At 45.9% G+C, this 9,352-nt stretch overlaps 14 non-coding genes and 1 pseudogene across 14 annotated transcripts; 14 read left to right on the forward strand and 1 right to left on the reverse strand.

The window, feature by feature from the left end:
* Positions 1–1,461: 1,461 nt before the first annotated feature.
* Positions 1,462–1,580, forward strand: LOC121522024. The gene has a single exon (XR_005992948.1). It is a non-coding gene; the product is annotated as a 5S ribosomal RNA (ribosomal RNA).
* A 302-nt stretch (positions 1,581–1,882) lies between these two features.
* trnav-aac lies at positions 1,883–1,955 on the reverse strand. Its single transcript has one exon. It is a non-coding gene; the product is annotated as a tRNA-Val (tRNA).
* A 764-nt stretch (positions 1,956–2,719) lies between these two features.
* On the forward strand, positions 2,720–2,791 carry trnad-guc. The gene has a single exon. It is a non-coding gene; the product is annotated as a tRNA-Asp (tRNA).
* A 126-nt stretch (positions 2,792–2,917) lies between these two features.
* On the forward strand, positions 2,918–3,036 carry LOC121522013. Its single transcript, XR_005992938.1, has one exon. It is a non-coding gene; the product is annotated as a 5S ribosomal RNA (ribosomal RNA).
* Positions 3,037–6,004: 2,968 nt separating this feature from the next.
* On the forward strand, positions 6,005–6,123 carry LOC121521983. The gene has a single exon (XR_005992912.1). It is a non-coding gene; the product is annotated as a 5S ribosomal RNA (ribosomal RNA).
* A 183-nt stretch (positions 6,124–6,306) lies between these two features.
* On the forward strand, positions 6,307–6,425 carry LOC121522011. Its single transcript, XR_005992936.1, has one exon. It is a non-coding gene; the product is annotated as a 5S ribosomal RNA (ribosomal RNA).
* Positions 6,426–6,629: 204 nt separating this feature from the next.
* Positions 6,630–6,738, forward strand: LOC121522032 (annotated as a pseudogene).
* Positions 6,739–6,921: 183 nt separating this feature from the next.
* On the forward strand, positions 6,922–7,040 carry LOC121522023. Its single transcript, XR_005992947.1, has one exon. It is a non-coding gene; the product is annotated as a 5S ribosomal RNA (ribosomal RNA).
* A 183-nt stretch (positions 7,041–7,223) lies between these two features.
* LOC121522034 lies at positions 7,224–7,342 on the forward strand. Its single transcript, XR_005992949.1, has one exon. It is a non-coding gene; the product is annotated as a 5S ribosomal RNA (ribosomal RNA).
* A 195-nt stretch (positions 7,343–7,537) lies between these two features.
* On the forward strand, positions 7,538–7,656 carry LOC121522045. Its single transcript, XR_005992950.1, has one exon. It is a non-coding gene; the product is annotated as a 5S ribosomal RNA (ribosomal RNA).
* Positions 7,657–7,842: 186 nt separating this feature from the next.
* On the forward strand, positions 7,843–7,961 carry LOC121521987. The gene has a single exon (XR_005992913.1). It is a non-coding gene; the product is annotated as a 5S ribosomal RNA (ribosomal RNA).
* Positions 7,962–8,165: 204 nt separating this feature from the next.
* Positions 8,166–8,284, forward strand: LOC121521994. Its single transcript, XR_005992919.1, has one exon. It is a non-coding gene; the product is annotated as a 5S ribosomal RNA (ribosomal RNA).
* A 183-nt stretch (positions 8,285–8,467) lies between these two features.
* On the forward strand, positions 8,468–8,586 carry LOC121522003. The gene has a single exon (XR_005992928.1). It is a non-coding gene; the product is annotated as a 5S ribosomal RNA (ribosomal RNA).
* Positions 8,587–8,760: 174 nt separating this feature from the next.
* On the forward strand, positions 8,761–8,879 carry LOC121522018. The gene has a single exon (XR_005992943.1). It is a non-coding gene; the product is annotated as a 5S ribosomal RNA (ribosomal RNA).
* Positions 8,880–9,083: 204 nt separating this feature from the next.
* Positions 9,084–9,202, forward strand: LOC121522012. The gene has a single exon (XR_005992937.1). It is a non-coding gene; the product is annotated as a 5S ribosomal RNA (ribosomal RNA).
* The last annotated feature ends 150 nt before the right edge of the window (positions 9,203–9,352 follow it).

Below are 9,352 nucleotides of genomic sequence, written 5' to 3' on the forward strand. Positions count from 1 at the left end.
AACACAATTGCAGTGAAATGTAAATTATTATCAGCTCTGCTTTTTTTGCATCCTGTGAATGGCTGTGTAGTTTTATCACTGTCTAATGAAAAATCTTGAAGGCATTACTGTTCTGGTGTCTTTACTTGCTATTGGTACTAAAACAAGACTCACAAGATTTACTCAGGGACTTTAGTCCTTTGAAACCTGAAGCATTTACAGCAGTAAGAAAAAGCAAATATTAATATGGCTGTAAAATAAAAAAGTAAATCAACAGATATAGTTATTAAACAATGGCCATGGTTATTTAACTGCACTGCAGATAATTTACCTGACTGTTTAATGTTTAATATTTGAAGACTTTATATTTAATAGGGTTGTTATTAAGGACTTTTACTTGTTTTGCTGCATTTTCAAAGTGTGCTATTTTTGACCAAAACAGAGGATCACCACTAAGAAACAGCTAGCCTAGTGAAAATGTTAACTAATACTCATTTGCATCTCACCACTGTCTTAATTTAATCCTTTTAATAGTAAAACTAAAGCTAATTTTGGAGAACATGCATAATTTCTATGTTAAATTATATATTATATTATATACAAATTGAGAGTGCCACTCTACTCTCTGGGCCAGATTTGAATTGTTTTGTGCCAGGTTTAATGCATAAGGTGTGTGTAGTTAATTATAATTTTTACATAAAGTCAACAAACTTTACATAGTTACACTATAAGTCAGTATTTTATTTCCATTCAAATAGATAAAGAATTAAAACACTTGTCCCTAAATATATGTATGTAATTGCATTAATCATCAAAGTTTATCCACTTAAAGATGCACTGACAATCCATGAAGTAATTCGAGATCAGTTCTTAGAAATTTTGTTTGTCTTGAGCTGGTTTCGAACCCACACCTGTCTGAAAAGCCTCCTGTTCACTGATTTTTTCTTCTTCGGCTATCCGCGGCTGGCCTTCGCGTGTGAGGCGAATGTGATAACCACTACACTACAGAAACCGGCTGTGTATTTGATGCACACTAGGGGCGTGACTCCATTCACGTAGCACCCCAATGACCTCATCCTAACATTTGGAGACTTGAGACCTTAAACACTGGCTGCAACTCTGGTGACCTATTGTGCTTCGTGGACTGTGCAGCAGGCGGTATTAGGCACTGGAGTTGCTGCTTGTAGTACATTGGATACCGTAGTTGGTCATGCTGGCCTCTGGATGTCTATGCATTGCTGCTACACTGAAACACAGTTATCTGGGGCTGGGGAGGCAACGAGCTGCATAGCCTGCGTGAGTCCTCGTTAGTATAGTGGACAGTATCTCTGCCTGTCACGCGGGAGACCGGGGTTCGATTCCCTGACGGGGAGACTTATACTGTCCGTCAGCAGCTAAGCCTGTACATGTCATCACTGGGTCTCCGAGCTGGGATCACAGGCTGGCGGCTCTTGAAATGGTGCGTTTGTACACAGAGTTGTGGCTTATGGCCCTACCACCCTGAGCACGCACGATCTTGTCTGACCTCGGAAGCTAAGCAGGGTCGGGCCTGGTTAGTACTTGGATGGGAGACCGCCTGGGAATACCAGGTGCTGTAAGCATTTTTCCCCCCAAATGTTCTTCTGGAAGAGGGCCAGTATTTTCTTGAATGTGTCTCCTATGCCCAAACAGTGTCGTCTCCAAGAAAACAGCCAAGTTGATAAATGTGTCGGGGCGTCAGCCCCAACACATTTTCTGCAGAGGCCGGCAGCTCTTGAAATGGTGCGTTTGTACACAGAGTTGTCTCTTGAAGAGGGTGCTGCTGGTCTAGTGCTTCAGTAGTGTTGGCTGTCTCTTGATTTTGTCTAGTTGACCTTTAATGTCCTTTACCTAAGGACATGCCCCATTAAAAGGCTCAGCAGCCTGTTTCCGCCCGGTTTCGATCCGGGGACCTTTCGCGTGTTAGGCGAATGTGATGACCACTACACTACGGAAACAGACAAAAATGTTCACATTGCCATGAAAGGCGTGTTTTAGCTACTTTCTTAACCGATCTCTCTTCAAATGCTGGCCAACTGGCCTGTTCCCTACCTGCTAATGACTATTCACTAAGAATGACACCACTCCAAAGCCGAGACAGGCAATGCATGATTCTATACAAGTGAGGTAACAGTTTCCTTCAGGATGAAAACAAAAAAGATTGGGACAATAAGAAAAGGGCAAGAGAGGGAGGATCAAACAGAAAAAAAGATTAGAAATGGAGAGGTTGAGGGAAATCATTAATCTCTGACTATTGCTTTCACATGAAGCCCCAGTCCATGACGCAAAAGCCAATCTCCATAAGCAGGTCATGTGATGGGTTGACAGAGTGCATGTAGAGTTTAGTCATGAAGTCCAAGAGCTTAGATGGTGTTTCCGCCCGGGGACCTTTCGCGTGTGAGGCGAATGTGATAACCACTACACTACAGAAACTGGCTGTGTATTTGTTGCACACAAGGGGCGTGACTCCATTCACATAGCATCCCAATGACCTCATCCTAACATTTGGAGACTTGAGACCTTAAACACTGGCTGCAACCCTGGTGACCTATTGTGCTTCGTGGATTGTGCAGCAGGCGGTATTAGGTACTGTAGCTATTGCTTGTAGTACATTGGATACCGTAGTTGGTCATGCTGGCCTCTGGATGTCTATGCATTGCTGCTACACTGAAACACAGTTATCTGGGGCTAGGCGGGCAACGAGCAACACAATTTGCATGAGTCCTCGTTAGTATAGTGGACAGTATCTCCGCCTGTCACGCGGAAGACCGGGGTTCGATTCCCCGACGGGGAGACTTATGCTGTCCGTCAGCAGCTAAGCCTGTACATGTCATCACTGGGGCTCCAAGCTTGCTCTCATCTTGAGCTGGGATCACAGGCTGGCAGCTCTTGAAATGGTGCGTTTGGACACAGCGTTGTGGCTTACAGCCATACCACCCTGAGCACGCCCGATCTCATCAGATCTCAGAAGCTAAGCAGGGTTGGGCCTGGTTAGTACTTGGATGGGAGACTACCTGGGAATACCAGGTGCTGTAAGCTTTTTTCCCCCCCAAATGTTCTTCTGGAAGAGGGTGCTGCTGCTTCAGCAGATTGCCGGTATTTTCTTGAGTGTGTCTCCTATGCCCAGACAGTGTCGTCTCCAAGAAAACAGCCAAGTTGATAAATGTGTCGGGGTGTCAGCCCCAACACATTTTCTGCAGAGGCTGGCAGCTCTTGAAATGGTGCATATAAAATCTGTCACTAAATTGAATTAGTGGAGGCCAATTGAATTTCAACTGCTGCTAGCTCATCAAACCTCTAGGTGGGGTGCACATTTAAACACATGGATACAGAAATCAGATTAACCATTTATTGAAGATGAAGATGAAAGGATGGATGAATGGATGGATGGATGGATGATTTTCTGTACAAAACAGATATATCAAATCAAAACATTGCCACGCACACATCACGATTAGATTAAAGCTAACAGGGATCAACTTACATTAATTTATGCATCCAATATGTTACACAAGGAGTGAGGAATTGCTTCAGCTTCCTGCTGTAGTGAGAATCTATCCAGAACAACTAAGGATGAAACCACAATCCAAGGCAGTTGATATCACACCCTCTATGGAGGAAAGATAATGATACAAGGGAGGAGAGATCCTTTCTCCTTCCTAAACCTACATCTTCAGATTATCCTTCAGGAATGTCACTGAAAGGGGGGGGGGGGGAATTCTCTATCCCACATGGCTGACAACTTATCAAGGAACCACGTTCGAAAAACAAGAGTTTCTCAGGCAGTAGGACTCTTAAACTGCCATTTTGATGAAAGACAGCTCCCAACAGAGATAAACACCTTAAAATCTGAATCTTTCGATCGGTCGACCAAATGGTGAACCTCCTCAGACTAAATCCTGTCTTCCTGAAAGCTGTAAGAAACTTTGCACTACGCCTCATAAATCTAAGGACTCTGTCTTCCTACAGAGCCGTGGCAGAAAGCAGTCGCATATCCTAAATTCCCAGTGTTATCTCAACCACATGAAGCTGCAAGGATTGGCAGTATCAAAAAACTGTCTTAAATGTTATGTTTCTAACAGGACATGTTCATATTTGGTTGAGTCTGTTTACAAGGAACAGAATGACGTGTCATACTAATCTCTGGCATCTTCTCTTACTGAGTTATGGTTTTATGATCTAATTTAGTTGTATTTCTCCAAGTTGACGAACAGAGACTGAAAATCGTCCATGGATCAACATTGCCACCTTGTGGTCAAGTTCCATCACGCCCAAATGCAGAAACATTTTCTAATGTATAATTGTGCGTATAAACAATTAACCATGTTTCTAATGTTTGTGTGATAGTTTATTGATAGTATTCTAGAGTTTTATAACCATGTTGTGTTATCTCTACATTATCCGATTAACTTGATGATCTGGTGGAGTGGATTTAATCAAACACTGGGAGGGCTTCAAAACCGAAACCCCTCCCTCTTGTATAAGAGTAACTTCAGAACTCACAAGAGTTCAGAGTGTAGAGTTAAGTGCGCAGTTCAAGCGGTCAGGCCTGGACAGTCCAAGAAGATGCTCACTGAGGAGAGCTCTGTTGAGTCTCCTTGGGCCTCCTAGGCCCATTCTTAATCCAAGCGTTGTGCCAAGTCTGATAAACAATCAGACTTAGAATTTTCCTTATCCAGTACAAGATTTTTCCTAACCTTTTTAAAGCTTCGTGCTAGATTTTTGTAACGCAGAGTTTTTGTTTTTCCTTTTTATCACACAATCGACTTCACTGTGAGCCAGCAGCCATGTGGTGTCGATGCGTTTGAGTTTATCCGATTTTTAATTGGACGATCAAGAGCTGTTTTTGGAATGAGAGACAATCCTTCCCAGAGTCTGTGGACAAGAATCTGTACAGCCGTCCCTACAGTCTGAGCAACCCATCGGCACCGCAGCGGCCCGTGCTTGAACCCATCCGGGTCGGACCAGAGTTGGCACGTTGTAGCTTCGGGCAATCAGAACTTGCCAGGCGCCTTCCTCCGGGCCCCTCCAGACGGGTCCTCTCCTCCTCGCCTCCATCGAACGGCTGGTATGATCCAATTCATCTCTCTGGTGCTGATGTCTCCAAAGTTCCAACAAATTAGTTCAGATCTATTATTCTTCCAAATTCACGCTCCAAATTCTTATCGTCGCTTAAAATTTTTCCATTAGGATTATTAGAATAATCCACTCTCACCAACTAAGTTAGCATCCTTTCTCTTTACCATATTTAGTCATGTTCTGTTTATTCATTTACATTATCTATTCATATAACCTGTGATTTATGTCTGTTATTTTGTGATTTTATAATAAATCTTCAAAAGACAGTCGTAGTTTGGGAATTCATTCTATTAAGCAGAGAAATAGAGTCAATGTTATGAGAATTTACTACTTTAGAAATGAGATTGATTTACAGTTAATGTTTTTGTTAATTAATTAAAGGTTTTGATTAATTAATATTTACAATATTTTATTGGTTATTAAATAACCAATCCGCGTAAGCGGTGGTGCCCTATTCTTTACGAGGTTGACTTGATAATATTAATTTATTATCAACACATTTTCACTACACTGCTAAACAAATATAAATTAGTGCACTGTGTCAAAATAGATTATTCTCTTTAAACTTAGGTGGGAAATGTACTCACACATATGTGTCCTTTAAAGTAGACAAACAATTCTAAGTCTCTAGATCTTCTTTGTGGTTTCAGTGGTCAAACAAACTTCGACCTTTGGTGAAAGTGACAAACATAATTAAAAGGATGCACTTATTTGGTAAACAAAGGAAAAAGTGGAATAATTCAACAAACAAACTTACTTAAGTGCTGTGGCAGCATGGACAGAGCAGGCTCAAGGACAAAGGGAGTCCGATAACCACACCCATCTCTTAAATAACCTCTTGAGGCTCCTCCTCTCGGCTCTGCCATGATTGTCTCAGCAGGACTGAGGATTTGAGATTTTTAACAGTGCGTTTGTACACAGAGTTGTGGCTTACGGCCATACCACCCTGAGCACGCCCGATCTCGTCTGATCTCGGAAGCTAAGCAGGGTCGGGCCTGGTTAGTACTTGGATGGGAGACCGCCTGGGAATACCAGGTGCTGTAAGCATTTTTCCCCCCAAATGTTCTTCTGGAAGAGGGCCAGTATTTTCTTGAGTGTGTCTCCTATGCCCAAACAGTGTCGTCTCCAAGAAAACAGCCAAGTTGATAAATGTGTCGGGGCGTCAGCCCCAACACATTTTCTGCAGAGGCCGGCAGCTCTTGAAATGGTGCGTTTGTACACAGAGTTGTGGCTTACGGCCATACCACCCTGAGCACGCCCGATCTCGTCTGATCTCGGAAGCTAAGCAGGGTCGGGCCTGGTTAGTACTTGGATGGGAGACCGCCTGGGAATACCAGGTGCTGTAAGCATTTTTCCCCCCAAATGTTCTTCTGGAAGAGGGTGCTGCTGCTTCAGCAGATTGCCGGTATTTTCTTGAGTGTGTCTCCTATGCCCAAACAGTGTCGTCTCCAAGAAAACAGCCAAGTTGATAAATGTGTCGGGGCGTCAGCCCCAACACATTTTCTGCAGAGGCCGGCAGCTCTTGAAATGGTGCGTTTGTACACAGAGTTGTGGCTTACGGCCATACCACCCTGAGCACGTCTGATCTCGGAAGCTAAGCAGGGTCGGGCCTGGTTAGTACTTGGATGGGAGACCGCCTGGGAATACCAGGTGCTGTAAGCATTTTTCCCCCCAAATGTTCTTCTGGAAGAGGGCCAGTATTTTCTTGAGTGTGTCTCCTATGCCCAAACAGTGTCGTCTCCAAGAAAACAGCCAAGTTGATAAATGTGTCGGGGCGTCAGCCCCAACACATTTTCTGCAGAGGCCGGCAGCTCTTGAAATGGTGCGTTTGTACACAGAGTTGTGGCTTACGGCCATACCACCCTGAGCACGCCCGATCTCGTCTGATCTCGGAAGCTAAGCAGGGTCGGGCCTGGTTAGTACTTGGATGGGAGACCGCCTGGGAATACCAGGTGCTGTAAGCATTTTTCCCCCCAAATGTTCTTCTGGAAGAGGGCCAGTATTTTCTTGAGTGTGTCTCCTATGCCCAAACAGTGTCGTCTCCAAGAAAACAGCCAAGTTGATAAATGTGTCGGGGCGTCAGCCCCAACACATTTTCTGCAGAGGCCGGCAGCTCTTGAAATGGTGCGTTTGTACACAGAGTTGTGGCTTACGGCCATACCACCCTGAGCACGCCCGATCTCGTCTGATCTCGGAAGCTAAGCAGGGTCGGGCCTGGTTAGTACTTGGATGGGAGACCGCCTGGGAATACCAGGTGCTGTAAGCATTTTTCCCCCCAAATGTTCTTCTAGAAGAGGGTGCTGCTGCTTCAGCAGATTTTCATGAGTGTGTCTCCTATGCCCAAACAGTGTCGTCTCCAACAAAACAGCCAAGTTGATAAATGTGTCGGGGCGTCAGCCCCAACACATTTTCTGCAGAGGCCGGCAGCTCTTGAAATGGTGCGTTTGTACACAGAGTTGTGGCTTACGGCCATACCACCCTGAGCACGCCCGATCTCGTCTGATCTCGGAAGCTAAGCAGGGTCGGGCCTGGTTAGTACTTGGATGGGAGACCGCCTGGGAATACCAGGTGCTGTAAGCATTTTTCCCCCCAAATGTTCTTCTAGAAGAGGGTGCTGCTGCTTCAGCAGATTGCCAGTATTTTCTTGAGTGTGTCTCCTATGCCCAAACAGTGTGGTCTCCAACAAAACAGCCAAGTTGACGCCCCGACACATTTTGTGCAGAGGCTGGCAGCTCTTGAAATGGTGCGTTTGTACGGCGACTTGTGGCTTACGGCCATACCACCCTGAGCACGCCCGATCTCGTCTGATCTCGGAAGCTAAGCAGGGTCGGGCCTGGTTAGTACTTGGATGGGAGACCGCCTGGGAATACCAGGTGCTGTAAGCATTTTTCCCCCCAAATGTTCTTCTAGAAGAGGGTGCTGCTGCTTCAGCAGATTGCCAGTATTTTCTTGAGTGTGTCTCCTATGCCCAAACAGTGTGGTCTCCAACAAAACAGCCAAGTTGATAAATGTGTCGGGGCGTCAGCCCCAACACATTTTGTGCAGAGGCTGGCAGCTCTTGAAATGGTGCGTTTGTACACAGAGTTGTGGCTTACGGCCATACCACCCTGAGCACGCCCGATCTCGTCTGATCTCGGAAGCTAAGCAGGGTCGGGCCTGGTTAGTACTTGGATGGGAGACCGCCTGGGAATACCAGGTGCTGTAAGCATTTTTCCCCCCAAATGTTCTTCTGGAAGAGGGCCAGTATTTTCTTGAGTGTGTCTCCTATGCCCAAACAGTGTCGTCTCCAAGAAAACAGCCAAGTTGATAAATGTGTCGGGGCGTCAGCCCCAACACATTTTCTGCAGAGGCCGGCAGCTCTTGAAATGGTGCGTTTGTACACAGAGTTGTGGCTTACGGCCATACCACCCTGAGCACGCCCGATCTCGTCTGATCTCGGAAGCTAAGCAGGGTCGGGCCTGGTTAGTACTTGGATGGGAGACCGCCTGGGAATACCAGGTGCTGTAAGCATTTTTCCCCCCAAATGTTCTTCTGGAAGAGGGCCAGTATTTTCTTGAGTGTGTCTCCTATGCCCAAACAGTGTCGTCTCCAAGAAAACAGCCAAGTTGATAAATGTGCCGCCCCAACACATTTTCTGCAGAGGCCGGCAGCTCTTGAAATGGTGCGTTTGTACACAGAGTTGTGGCTTACGGCCATACCACCCTGAGCACGCCCAATCTCGCCTGATCTCGGAAGCTAAGCAGGGTCGGGCCTGGTTAGTACTTGGATGGGAGACCGCCTGGGAATACCAGGTGCTGTAAGCATTTTTCCCCCCAAATGTTCTTCTAGAAGAGGGTGCTGCTGCTTCAGCAGATTGCCAGTATTTTCTTGAGTGTGTCTCCTATGCCCAAACAGTGTGGTCCCCAACAAAACAGCCAAGTTGATAAATGTGTCGGGGCGTCAGCCCCAACACATTTTCTGCAGAGGCCGGCAGCTCTTGAAATGGTGCGTTTGTACACAGAGTTGTGGCTTACGGCCATACCACCCTGAGCAAGCCCGATCTCGTCTGATCTCGGAAGCTAAGCAGGGTCGGGCCTGGTTAGTACTTGGATGGGAGACCGCCTGGGAATACCAGGTGCTGTAAGCATTTTTACCCCCAATTGTTCTTCTGGGAGAGGGCCAGTATTTTCTTGAGTGTGTCTCCTATGCCCAAACAGTGTCGTCTCCAAGAAAACAGCCAAGTTGATAAATGTGTCGGGCGCCAGCCCCAACACATTTTCTGCAGAGGCTGCAGCTC

Source organism: Cheilinus undulatus, linkage group 14 (genome assembly GCF_018320785.1).
Source record: "Cheilinus undulatus linkage group 14, ASM1832078v1, whole genome shotgun sequence".
NCBI lineage: Eukaryota > Metazoa > Chordata > Actinopteri > Labriformes > Labridae > Cheilinus > Cheilinus undulatus.